Genomic DNA, 13,435 nt, shown 5'->3' on the forward strand with positions numbered 1-13,435 from the left:
TTATCCCTGATGGTCCTCAAATACCACTGGGTCCGAGTAACACCACATCATATGGCACAGTTGACTAAGTGGCTCTCCCTAAGAGTGGCCCCAGCCCCCCTAAGCTCTGCTTAGAGGTCCCCTCCAGAATCCTAGGGGCTTTAATTAAGAGAGCTTGTACCTAACTTTCTAATAGCTCTCTATCACTAGCATCTGACAGAACCTGTTCGATAGTAACAGCTGAATAAGAGAAAAGCTTTAAAGAAACTTTTAACTTTTAAAAGAAAACCTTTAACTTTTAAAAGAGTATGTACTAGAAGAACTCAAGAGACCCTAGAGAAGATGGCACTGCACCTCAATGAGCCAAGAAGGAAATATATTTTAATTATTATTATTTTCTTTTGGCAGTGCTCCAGGCTTACTCCTGGCTCTGCACTCAAGGATCACTCCTGGTGGGGCTTGGGACCCTAGATAGCACTAGGGCTTGACCTAGGTGGGGCTGAATGCAACACACCTTCCCCTCTATCCTATCTCCCTACTCCCTAGACATATTTCAGATGACAGTGAATCTTCTTGGTATTATTTAGATCTTATTAGGTTGTATTTCCAATGCAGCATTTCTACTAAAAGATAAGATCTTAAGAATAATAACTCATGGTTTGATCTTCATCTAATTTAAAAGTGTATTATCTGAGAGACCATTGACTGAGTTAAGTTTCTGTTTAACTTTACTACTGCAACTTATGCTTCCTAATACGTCAGCAATGCATTCTAGTGACTTTTCCCCCTGTTTTATAGCTCTCAGGCTAAGAAGTGTCTATAAGGTGCCAGGTTGTTTCCTAAGAAGAAACAAACCATTGGAATTTGTCCTATTTTAGAAGAGAAAAGCCAAGTTGTCCAGGGAGAGAATTTGAGAAACTCTTCTAGAGTTTCTAGAAATCCCTGGTCTTTGAATGTTGGCACAATTGCTCATGCTGAATTACAATATCCCTGTTACATCCCATTTTGCAAGAGTTGGTATGCTGGTTGTAACTCTTCAGGCTAGGTACACTTTTCTAAATTATCATTGCTTGGGTTAAAGAACATTTAAAAATGGAACTCAAAAGGTCTCTGCCCACCTCTTCATATGCACTGTTTCCTTGACTGGGAAGAATCTCTAACATCCCATTCTCTAACCCCTTCTAGTGATGCCTTTCTTCTCTAAGCCTTTCCTGGAAGCTTTCCCTTATAGCACTCATAACCTCAGTCATACTCGCCATCCCTCACCTATGTGATGTACGTGCTCACTCGAGTAAGTACTTCTGTCAACAACACATTGTTTAATATTTATCTTGCCCGCTAACCCCTAAGCTACTTAAAGCAGATGTCACAACTCTTTCATTCATTGTTGTGCCCCTCTCACTTATGCAGTGCCAAAAAAGTGATTGCTCAATTAAGGCATAAATAAATGAACAAAGCATGTCTCTGGATATTTACAGTTGCTTATGAATTAGTGACTTTTCTAATAAGGGAAGAACTATTATAGGGTCCTTTGCTACCTTAGTTAAAGGTAAATAGTATTAAAATTAAAACCTATAAGTACTAATGAGAATTTTCATGGATGTGAGGATTTCAGATCTGAAGAGGAATATAGGTTCTAGGAGAATTTTAACGATTTTATTAAATATATATATATATATATTGCTTTTCCTAAGCTTCTTAGAAAGAGTTAGTGCACATTGTAGAGTTATTGGACCAAGCAATCAGAGGACCATACTCGAGATTTCTGAATACTTGCCATTTCAGTTCATTAGCCTAGGGAATGTAGTGTTACACAATTTTTCTGGGGCACAAAATTTGATCATATGACCTGTCTAGGCTAAATGATTCACATAGTGAATCATTTTTGTGTTTTCTGCTCATAGTAACTCAAAAAATAACTTAAAGTCAACTTGGTTAATTTAGGCAATAATACCTCATGAATGAGTAAAATTTAAAAAGCAATGAAATTGTGATGTAAAGATATACACAGAAAATAATTCACAGAACATCCAAGATCATATAAAACCTCATATTCTCTAATTTAGGACTTGGGATGGGGTGAGAGTATCCTTCATAAATGCCAAGAAATTCAGATATACATATGGAATTTTATTTTTTTATTTATTTTTTTAATGCAAAAGCAAAGGAAATTTATTACTAGCTTGAGCCAGCACTACCCTGAGCTGTGACTTTATGATGGAAGAGAATGGATCTCATTGTCAGATTATCTATAAGAACCTTTTCTATGCTTGAAGAAATACACTGGTGTTGGAGTGATAGTATAATGGGTTTGGCCACTTGCTTTGCACATGGCTGACCTGGGTTTGATCGCTGGCACCCCATATGGTCCTTCAAGCCCGACCATGAGTGATACCTGAATATAGAGCCATAAGTGAACCCTGAAAACCACCGGAGTGGCCCCCCAAAACAAAAAACAATATATATGTATATATTGTATGTTGACTAGAAATGGTAGTGACAACAAACTATTGTTTTTTTTTTATAAACAATCCCCAGCATTTATTGTCATTAACATGTATTAACATGACAGTGATCCAAACAATATGAACAAAGGTTTTAAAATTACATTCCCCAAAGAAACACCTAAAAAACAAACTGCAGCATCTTCTCAATGATTTCTCCCTTCAGCCATGGTTTCTAGTTGGAGACACTCTGGAGCAGAGTAATATTATCTCTTCTGAGCATGATCCGACCCAGTTGTTTTCTTAACTTTGTTTTTGAGTTGAATCTCTTCTGCATCATCTAACACGAGGTTCATATACTCATCAGAGCCAATGATGCAGCCCTCTATCCACATATTCACTTGCTCATAAAGCCACACCTGAATCCGAGAATCAGAGAGTCTCTTGCCCTCACGACTGGCTGTCTTCCCTGGGGCCCCTCGGAAAGGATGGGCTCTAGCTTCCCTCCCCGCCCCAAGCAGAGCTCCCGGCAGCTGAAGACCACCGGAACCTAGCCACAGCCATGCTTGAGGCCCTTCTCCACACATTCGATCATGCCTCACGCATGAAGGTACCGGCAGAGGAACCCAGGTGTGTGTAATCCCCTCAACGGCCAACATTCAGGGACTTAAAAGCAAGCTCTGAGAAGCATGCAGCCTCTTGATATCTTGTAGCCTACTTCTCCCTCTGGGAGAAACTGGCAAGCTTCTAAGAGTTTCCTGCCCACATGGGGCAGCCTTGCAAGCTTCCCATGGTGTATTTATATGCTAAATCCAGTAACAAGCTGGATCTCATTCCCCTGACCCTGAAAGAGCCTCCAGTGCTACATCATTGGGAGGGCTGCATCGAGAGAGACTTCTAAGATCCTAGGGAAAGGACGAATGAAGAGGTTACCGAGCCTGCTCAAGAAATCGACGATTAATGGGATTTAGTGATCATGATCATGAATCCGAGATCGACTTTGCAAGTATCTGAAGATGATGTTGATGGGCTGCACCATCACCTTCTGCATTTTCTGGCCCTGGCCACACTACGCCATGGTGAGAGTTCACAAAGACTGGCTCCTGGGCTGACAACAAACTATTGTATTGTGAAGGATGAAAAATCACTGTGGATGCTTTAGCAAAATATTTGCCAACTTGATCTTAATCTGACTATGCTAGGAATGAACTCAAAGGATTTTTGTGTGAGTGTGTGTCATTATACAGTTCTTCCTGAATGGGAAACTTTTCCATTAGCTAAAAAATACTACCACTCCTTACAGAGGAATATCCAAGACCATTGATTGTTACTTCATCATGGGAAGAAATCTGGCTATTACCTTAGTAATTCAAAAGCAGGGCCAGTTCATGGACAAGTGACCTGTACAATCACAGAGATCCCACACTCCAACACACACATACATCTCTACTTTAATATTCTGCCATTGCTGTTGTAAAAATATTAATAATTTTATCTTTGAATTTTAATTTTCTAAATCATGCTCAGTGTGGCAATGGATTATGAGCTTGACCAAAGGGAAAACATAATGACATAATGACAGTTGCCTTTGTTTGCCTCTTTCTTTGCATATAGCACTTAGGATGCCCCATAAGCAGAGAATTCTGGAGGATCTACCATATGTAGATTATTTAGCAAGGCTCAGATTGAGTAAAAAACTCACTTCTAATACAGAAACAATGAAATAAGCTTCTAAGACCCAAGGAATCCATTGAAGTTTTTTTCTCTCATGCTGTTTTCTTGTGTTAGCTACCACTTATGCTAAAAATGATGACATAATAGGAAAGGGAAAGATAGAGCCACCTAGAGTTCCCTCTTTCCATATTCATCAATAAGTGAAAGGAAGAAAATGTTGGTAGAATGTGCACTTGTTAAGAATTGAAGTAAAGGAACTGAGGAGATAGCTCAGAGGACTGGAACATATGACTTGGATGTGCCAGGCCTTGAGTTCAACCCCTGGCACTTCGCAGTCACTTAAAACTCACTGTGTGTGGCCTGAATGGTTCCCCACATAATCAGGACGAACATTGACCAGTCAGATCCACACAGTAGGGCCAGGTGTCTTCTGGGACTCCCTGAATTTTTCTTGGGTGCTTCCTCAAAAGAATTAGCACCAAAACCGTTGAGTTAGTTTGGTTCAACATCTCCCCTGTTCTGAGAGAACAAAATACACACAGATAATGAAAAATGAATTGTGTGATGATGTGATTTTGCATTTGTGCTGAAAGCTTTTATAAAACAGAAATGAGTGTCAAGATGAGTGATAAACGTCATATTAATATGAATTTTATTTTTGCTCTTTACTTAGAAAACCATGAAAGAATATGTAAGAAACACTATTCATAGTGAGAAGAAGAGAGAAAAAACCCACAGAAAACAAGAAATAAGCTTTTTTACCTTTAAGGACACATCTTTTTTGCTTTTAAGCCAGGAGACCCATGTTTTCCTTTGGCACGAGATGGGGCAAATAATGCAGCCTGTCCTGGTGGCAGTTCTCTCAGCTGTCAGCTATTGGAGTTCAGGAGGACTCCCAGTCTCCTTCCTAGGCCTCTTTCCTAGGGAAAGCATTTAAAAGCTGCTGGAGGCTGCTCAGATTCAATGAATCCACGAGGATGAGGAGGGGGAGTTTAGTTCAAGCTGGAGGTGCAGGTGTACCCAGTGCAGTGGGTTAAAATTTTTCCAACACTCTGCTATTTAGCAAGCAATGCTACTAGTCATTACACTGATGCTTTGCATGAAATTGCTGACACCTTGGAAACTGCTTAATGATACATAAAATTCTATTTTTTCTGTGTGGAATGCCACTGGGCAAGTGGGTATTACTTATAGATGTATAAATATTGTGCATATGAGCATGAAGAGTCACTTACAAGTCAATAAGCTTTCTGAACTGCAGAAGAACAAAAGCAAAAAAAAATCAGAAAGAAACAAATAATTTCATAGAATTGTGTTTGATTATTTCTTAACCTTGGTAAAACAAACCATTTCTGTAAAAGGGTGATTTTAATTTTATTTTGAAGGTAATACAAAAGCAGTATAAAATTCACTTTCCATTTTACCATGTAGCCTTGAAAGGAAAAAAATGCTTTCATTTTAGAATATTAAGAGGAACAACAGAAGATTTTCAGAACAGGGCAAAGCAAGTGCTCATTGTGCTTTTTTAATCCTTTCTCATACTGTCCCTAGAACCCGTTTCATTCGCGCTTGCTTTGATCTTTTTCCATAAGATAACCCTAGGAACGTATTTGTAAAGTCACTAATAAGGACAAATAAACTGCAATTATTACTTGCAAGCATTAGAGATCAAGGTGTGACCCTCCACAGTCATACAGTGGCCTCCGTGGAGCAAGTCTGTGTTTCAGATTTCAGTACCAGAAGCTAACATACTTGTACTTTGACTATTCTCATCACCTTGATCTACAATCATGTCTGTGTGACTGTTGGAATTACATGTGTGGGAATTTGGGGATCTCAGAAAACAGAACTACATGAGTATATTCATGTAGTTTGTGAGAATAGGTAGTCAGCCATGGGAGGCATCCATTTCTCTTTCTTTAAATAAGCATAGGCCCTAATTTATAGAGTAACCAGAAAAGTTCCCTGAGATTATACTCTGAGTTGAGTTTCTGGCACTTGTAAGCACTACACAAAGCTATTTTCCCTTCCCTTTTTTACCTTCCATATACAAAATTTTATATACATGTAAAGTTAACTTCAATTGAAAAAAATAAGTTTTTATCATTTGTAAACATTTAGAAAATAATGGAGAAGCTAACTCCCTTTCCCTCTCTGCTTCCAAAATAATGGGGAAATTAGCTCTCTTCCTTAGGCAACTAGAGAGCATCTTTCTGGACACTTTCCTGGTACATGTAAGGATCTACCTGTTTAGCTAGCCTCCTGATTTTTATAAATAAGATCATGCTATATTTGCCAATGTTTAAGGTATTAAAATCTTTTTTTTTTTTTTTTTGCTTTTTGGGTCACACCTGGCTATGCACAGGGGTTACTTCTGGCTCATGCACTCAGGAATCACCCCTGGCGGTGCTCAAGGAACCATACGGGATGCTGGGAATCGAACCCTGGTCAGCGAGTGCAAGGCAAATGCCCTACCCGCTGTGCTATCACTCCAGCCCCATAAGTTATTAACATTTTTTAAGGATAGCCTAGAGTTCCTTTTTTGTGTGTGTATGTCTAGTTGGGGGTGGAGGGATTGGGGAGGTGAAACACATACACACACACACACACAGACAGAGTAGTGCTAAGGGTCTGTTTGTAGCTCTGTGCTCAGAAGAGATCCCTGATGGTGCTTGAGGACCCTACATTGTGTCAGGAATTCAAACAAAACTCAGCTGCATGCAAAGGAGTTCCTTTAATCCTCACACCATCTCTCTGGCCCTCCTATATTAATAATCCAATTTATTTTATTGTTTTGTTTCTTGCAACAAGAGTTTAGTAAACTCTCAGACAAGTAAATGGTGAGATACAAAATTTTTCACAAATTTTCTTCTATGAAAATATTTTTTTTGATCACTCCATTAGCCATTTAATGGTAACAAGCAATATAAAATAAATTATGGTGGGTCTGCTATGGGGGCAGGCTTGAGAGGTGAGTGGGAAAATGGAGAATGGTGGAAGGAAAGTGACCATGGGGGTTGGATTGGTGTTGGAATATTGAATGCCTGCAGCAAATGATCATGAACAACTTTGTAAACCATTGTGTTTAAATAAAGTGAGAAAAATATATACTCACCTAATTTATGGAGGCTACACTATTTCTTTTTAATTGACTTGTGGTTTGTTTCTTGTTTTGTGTTATCAGAAACACTGGGTCATTGAGCACCACTATATGCTTATCTTTCTTCATCTGTGTAAGGATTCGAGTCGGGTAGCTTCTCACAAGTATGGGGTTAAGTTGAAAGATATAATTATTTTTACTCTGAATCTTATTTGTATATCCTGCTGTGCCTTCAGTATCATCAGTAATTTTCCCTGCCAAAAAATCTTATCTAAATAATACACAATATGGGGCTGGAGCAATAGCACAGCAGGTAGGGCGTTTGCCTTGCACGCGGTCGACCTGGGTTCGATTCCCAGCATCCCATATGGTCCCCCGAGCACCGCCAGGAGTAATTCCTGAGTGCATGAGCCAGGAGTAACCCCTGTGCATCACCGGGTGTGACCCAATCCCCCCAAAAATAAATAAATACATAAATAATACACAATAATAATTTGATACAATAATGAGAACTTCTACCACCTCTTAGAATTACTGTGAAGAAAAATGTCATTGTGAGAAGTCTAGGGAAATTTAAAACTAATTTCATAAAAAATGGATAAATTAGGCTTGACCAGTTAGGTCAGGAGGGATAACTCAACAGGCATGTATGCAGGAAGACCCATGTTCCATTTTTGAAGGAATGCTTGTTCCTTCAAGCTCTGCCTGGAGTAACTCCCATGCACTGAGCTGAGAGCAACCTCTGAGCACTACAGGCTATGATGCAAATAAATATAATAAATAAATAAAATACTCTTGACCAATTAGAATTAAGTGAAAGCTTTAGGTGGGAATAAAATTCGCAAGTTGTCCTGCGAATACCACTCTTGATGCACAGATGTCTACTGTGAGTGTTAATCCTTTAAGCTACAAACCCTCTCTAAATCTTTTTATTGAGAAAACTCCAGATTTCAAACACGGGGACCAAACACAAAGTAACATAGATGAGATGCTTTCCCTGGCATTGTGCAACTCAGTCACAAAAGAAGACACTCATGTTTTTCTCAAACTGGGTGAACTTCCCTAAGTGGTTTTAGAAGCTCGAATTACAAACAGCTTCCTAATTGTCTTTTAAAACCCCCCTTCCTAGGAGTGTTGAGTTATTGCTGATTGAGTCTTATCCTTGGGTTTTACTGTGTCCTCGTTGACAAGCCCTGGATCCAAGGAAAATACAGAGAAACGCTCTGAAAGCAAACTTGTTCCTACCCATAAGAAAACGCCATTATTCCGTGGCTGCCACAGACTCAGGGAAACAATGTGTGCCTTTCATTCCTCTGTTTCTCTAAGAGTCCTCATTGTATCTTCCATGTCCGTGAATGGGTTCTACCATGCAGGAAGTGACATGGCACAGTGAGTTTAAGAATATTCCTTATTTTTGTTCAGTTGGGTAATACCAAGTGTTCATCTCCATAACAAGAGAAAGGTTATGGTAACTCACGTCACAGAAGATCAAGACGTTAATCCTCTTGCTGAGCTCATTGGAAGGATCTTTCACAATGGAGACAATGCTACAAATTTCAATGGTGTATCTTCAAGTCACGATTTCCTATAAGGAACTATTTGGAAGTAGTTATAAAATAAATAGAGTATGCCGAATATGCCAACCTTCACCCCCCAGTATATTTAGTCCTTTTGAGAAAGGCTACCAGTATTGAACACTTAAATTTTGTCTAAGTTTGTATACATTACCTCTGAGTTTTACAACTTTAAAAAGTAGCCAGTATTATGTCCATTTACATAAGAAAAAAATATAAAGCTAAATAGCCATTTGATACATTTCCAAGATCACAATGCTAGGTCAGACTCAAATATTCCAGGCTCTTAACTCTTTTTTCCTATCATACCAGATCATTTCTCTAATAAAAAGAGCTGACTGGTTTCTAAGTAGAACTTGAATTTTATAAAAATTTTAACTCTGGTCACAAAGCAAATGCTTTTATTCGCAAATTGGTGAACTTTGGTCCACTTTTATCCCTCACTTCCCCACAATCTCTGTAAATTATGTGAAATTTCAATGTTCATTGATCATTATATTAATAAAAGTGACTAGCGGTAGAAGAGAGATAAATGAAAAGTGACGAAGAAGATTTTTGCCATCCTGGAGGAATGTGTCTGGAATTAACTGACTTGATTCATGGACAAATCATGATTAATCAAGTAAATTTCATAATTTACTTCGAGTTATCCTCTCCTAAGATATATAGGTAGAGATCATCAGATGAACTGAAAGTGGGGGCCCCATAAACTCTAACTGCCAGCCAGTGAAGACTAAGGATCCCGGAAACTGGGCTAGAAACACAGTGTAGGGTGCTATATGAGTCCCATCCTGAGGTCACAAAGAACCCCCCTCCCCACCCCTCAAGTATGATTCAGAGTAGAACTGCTTCTCACAGGGACAGCCCCTGAGAGAGCAACCTGGCATGAGCGCTGTTGGGTTTCATTTGCTTAACGATGATTTAGTGATACTGTCCTGTCTCAGATTCATTTCTTGACAACGGGTTCTTCAATTGCAAAACCTGGCGTCCCCCTCTCAAGCTTTATCTTAAGCCTCTCTGATTCTTCCAGTTATTTAGGGTCTATGATAGTCTCACATAGCAGAGGCTTCAGGCCTAGGCCGGCTTCAGAATGAACCACAGAGTGTTTTACCCCCAGTTTTTGCTTTTGTTTTGCCTGGGACTAAACCCAGGGCCTCACACATATCAGGCCAGTGTGAAAGACATTCTTCGGATTCTGCTGAGTTTCTTCCTTCACTAAAAATAAGACTATATGGGAGAATACAGGGTCTTAGGTGCTTACCTTGCGCAGGTCTGACTCTGGCAACATCCCTGGCACTGCATATGGTCCACTGGCCCCACTAGGAGTGACCTCTGGACACAAAGCCAGAAGTAAGCCCTAAACACAGCTGGGTGTTTCCCCAAGTAAAAAATTAAAATATAAATTAATATGAATATCTGTGAAAGTGTGAAAACACACCAAGGGCTGGGGAGACAGCTAAGGTGGTAGAGCATCTGTATTAAAGGCCCCGGGCTTGATCTCTGGCACCTTGTAGGTCTCCCTTGAGTATGCTACTCACCCTGAAGGAAAGTGAAGAATGTCTCTCTGAGGCTTCTCAGTAGGGCTGACCTCTATTAAATCAAACACTCTGAAGGCGGAACCAAGAGCCGCGGAACGAGAAGCAGAGCCTCCCGCCTACTGACTGTGATCCTGAGGTCTCCTAACCCATTTTGGCACCAGAGCAGATTCTTGCAGCCATGCATTTTGACTGTGAACTGAACTACAACCTCGTGCAGCCCGGGGAGGGATTTTTCTCCCTCTCCACCCCATTTTTCTGAGCGAAAATGGCGGCAGCGGCAGCAGCCACGCGGTGAGAGCCACCCTCTAAGATCCCTACACCAGGAGGTAGGACTTTCTTTAGTGACGTAGCCTGTAGGTGATCCTGGGAGGGGAGGTGTTCCCGGCGCGCCTTCCGCCCAGAGATGAACCAAGAGCCGCGGCACGAGAAGCAGAGCCTCCCGCCTACTGACTGTGATCCTGAGGTCTCCTAACCCATTTTGGCACCAGAGCAGATTCTTGCAGCCATCCATTTTGACTGTGAACTGAGCTAAAATATTAGAAACCCAAAACCGCGCGGCCGTGATAGCGGCCGCGTGGACTCAAAGTCTTCACTTTTACCAAGGAAGAGAAATTATTAGATGATGCTTATTCAGCAGGCCTGATTCTTGGGGAAAATTTCCAATCAACAATAGTGAGTTCTGTATGGAAATATGAAATGTACTCAATGTATAGAGAGAATGATGGGAATATCATCAGCTACTTAGATGGGGGGTGGGGTGGGAAGGGGGTGTATTGGGGTTCTTGGTGGAGGAACGGGTGCACTGGTGAAGGGATGGTGGTTTAATCAGTATTTGACTGTGACTTAAACCTGAAAGCTTTGTATTTTTTTTGTTTTCACGGTGGTTCAATAAAATATTTCTTTAAAAAAAAAACACTCTGAAGGCAATTCCCAAGTGCACATGCTGATATAAAAATATGATAACTGAAGCATTTTTTATTTTACTGGGTTTAACTGAAAAACAAGACGGATTTTTGAAGCATATATGTATACACTCTCAGTATATATGCTACTAAGAAAGCATAGGGGCACTAGAAAATAATTTCTTCGAAGCTCTAACAATGCATGGCTTTGTTTGTCGTCTTGGCTAATTGCCACACAGAATGGCTATCAGAGGGCTGTGGAGATGGGATCCAGGATAAATACCTGATAGTGAGTTCCTTGCACCATGGGTCTTATTAAATTTTTTTCTCAAAAAATTTCTGAACCAAGGCATTTATTTCAGTACCTGAAATGTGACAGATGTTTGATGAACATCCCTTGATCACAATGGTTACCAGAAGACCCCCCCCTGTTTTAAGCATGTTTTGGGGTACAGGATATGAGACAAACTAGGATTTCATGTGCTAGATGAGACATTGTAACTATGTTCTGGGGGGGGAGAGAGAGAGAAACAAAGAGAGAGAGAAAAAGAGAGAGAGAAAAAGAGAGAGAGAGAGAGAGAGAGAGAGAGAGAGAGAGAGAGAGAGAGAGAGAGAGGAGGGTCCTACCATAGAGGCTGGTTGGGGTCTGGAGGACTTGGGGAAGGTGGGAGAGAAACTTGGAACATTTGTGCTAGGAAACTACACTGGAGCAGGGATGGGTGTCGGAACATTGTATGACTGAAACCTGATCATGAACAAGTTTGTAATGCTCTATCTCATGGTGAGTCAATAAATATATTCTAAAAACAAACAAAAATACCCAACAAAAATATAAAAATATGAGCACTTGATTCTTTAGTCTGATTTTGACCCCATGATTGTGACATCTCAGAAGTTTGGTGTCCTGCAAGACACTATGTATCATTCAAAGCACAGTAAGATTCTGATTTAACCCCAACATCTCTAATGCACAGGACCTCACACTCATTAGCCTTATCACTTATTCTATTGCCTTTCAAGGTATTTGTCACAGAACACCAGGCACTTTCTTTCCTATATTCTCAGATTGACTGGGCTGTTCCTTTGCCCGATCACCTTTTCCCACCTGCAAATGACTCTTTCCTCAAGGTTCCATGCAAGATGAAGTATGTAACAGGAGCCCCACTCAGAACTTCATTGCCAATTAGAGCTTCCAGATCAGCCTGGATGTGACTTATTGTGTTAGAATTGTTAGGGTTCGATTTTTGTCATCTCCAAATGGTAAGCCTTGTCAGTCAAGAATCTTGTCATGTTTATGCTAGTGTACCCCCAAACTCATTTAAGTGGTTGGCACAGTTTCAGAGCTCTATAATGTTTTGTTGAGATGAACTGGGTCTTGTTTACTTACATGGCAGCATTTTCATGTGTTACCATAGCATGGAAGAGATGTTAAATGTTACTATAAATTCTGTGTTCTATTGCCTTTAAAAATCTAGATGTTAAATTTAGACAGTTTCTTGTTAGTGAATTTATTTATAATTAGATTGAGGATTTCCAGGGAAGAAAGAAAAAACTTTGACCTATGAATTTGTCTCCCCCCACATCCAAATAATTTCTGGAAGAATGAACCCTCAGAGTCAAGATCAAAGATAATCATGCCTGTCTTAAAACCTCCTGGGTTATTTTAAAATAAAACAAAATAGGATGATTAGAAAAGATTATGTTTGGAAATATAATTATTTCCTAACTTCTGGGCACATGCCTTGAGAGTGCTTCTTTGAATACATGCACTGACAAATATTCCATTAAAGGATAGACTTGTTTATAGCGAAAACATTTCAGTGCAACAAGGTTACTCACTCAACAGTTTTTATAGAACATTGTAATTATATAGTGTAATTTTTAAAATTCTAATTACAAAAAAAGGCGAGCTGAATATGGATTCTTTTCAAAGCTTCTATATTAAAAATACCCCATTTCATGTAAGGTGGACCAAAGTTATTTCAGAACTGAAGACTTTTTTAGAACATTTTTGAGATGAAAAGACTAATAAAATTCAATGGGTAAGAGCTTGAAAGTATTGCCTCTTATTGTCTCACTGAAATATAGCCAAATATACTTTATATTTTTGCACAGTTGACCAGCCAGTGGCTAACTACTGTTATTTGATATACCCCAGGCCATATTTCAGAAATTTAAGAAAGACAACTCACCTTTCATGGAATAATTAGACAGGGCAAATACC

At 39.7% G+C, this 13,435-nt stretch overlaps 1 pseudogene; it reads right to left on the reverse strand.

The window, feature by feature from the left end:
* Positions 1–2,658: 2,658 nt before the first annotated feature.
* On the reverse strand, positions 2,659–3,501 carry LOC101552962 (small nuclear ribonucleoprotein E-like; annotated as a pseudogene).
* Positions 3,502–13,435: the final 9,934 nt, after the last annotated feature.

Source organism: Sorex araneus, chromosome 2 (assembly GCF_027595985.1).
Source record: "Sorex araneus isolate mSorAra2 chromosome 2, mSorAra2.pri, whole genome shotgun sequence".
Taxonomy (NCBI): domain Eukaryota; kingdom Metazoa; phylum Chordata; class Mammalia; order Eulipotyphla; family Soricidae; genus Sorex; species Sorex araneus.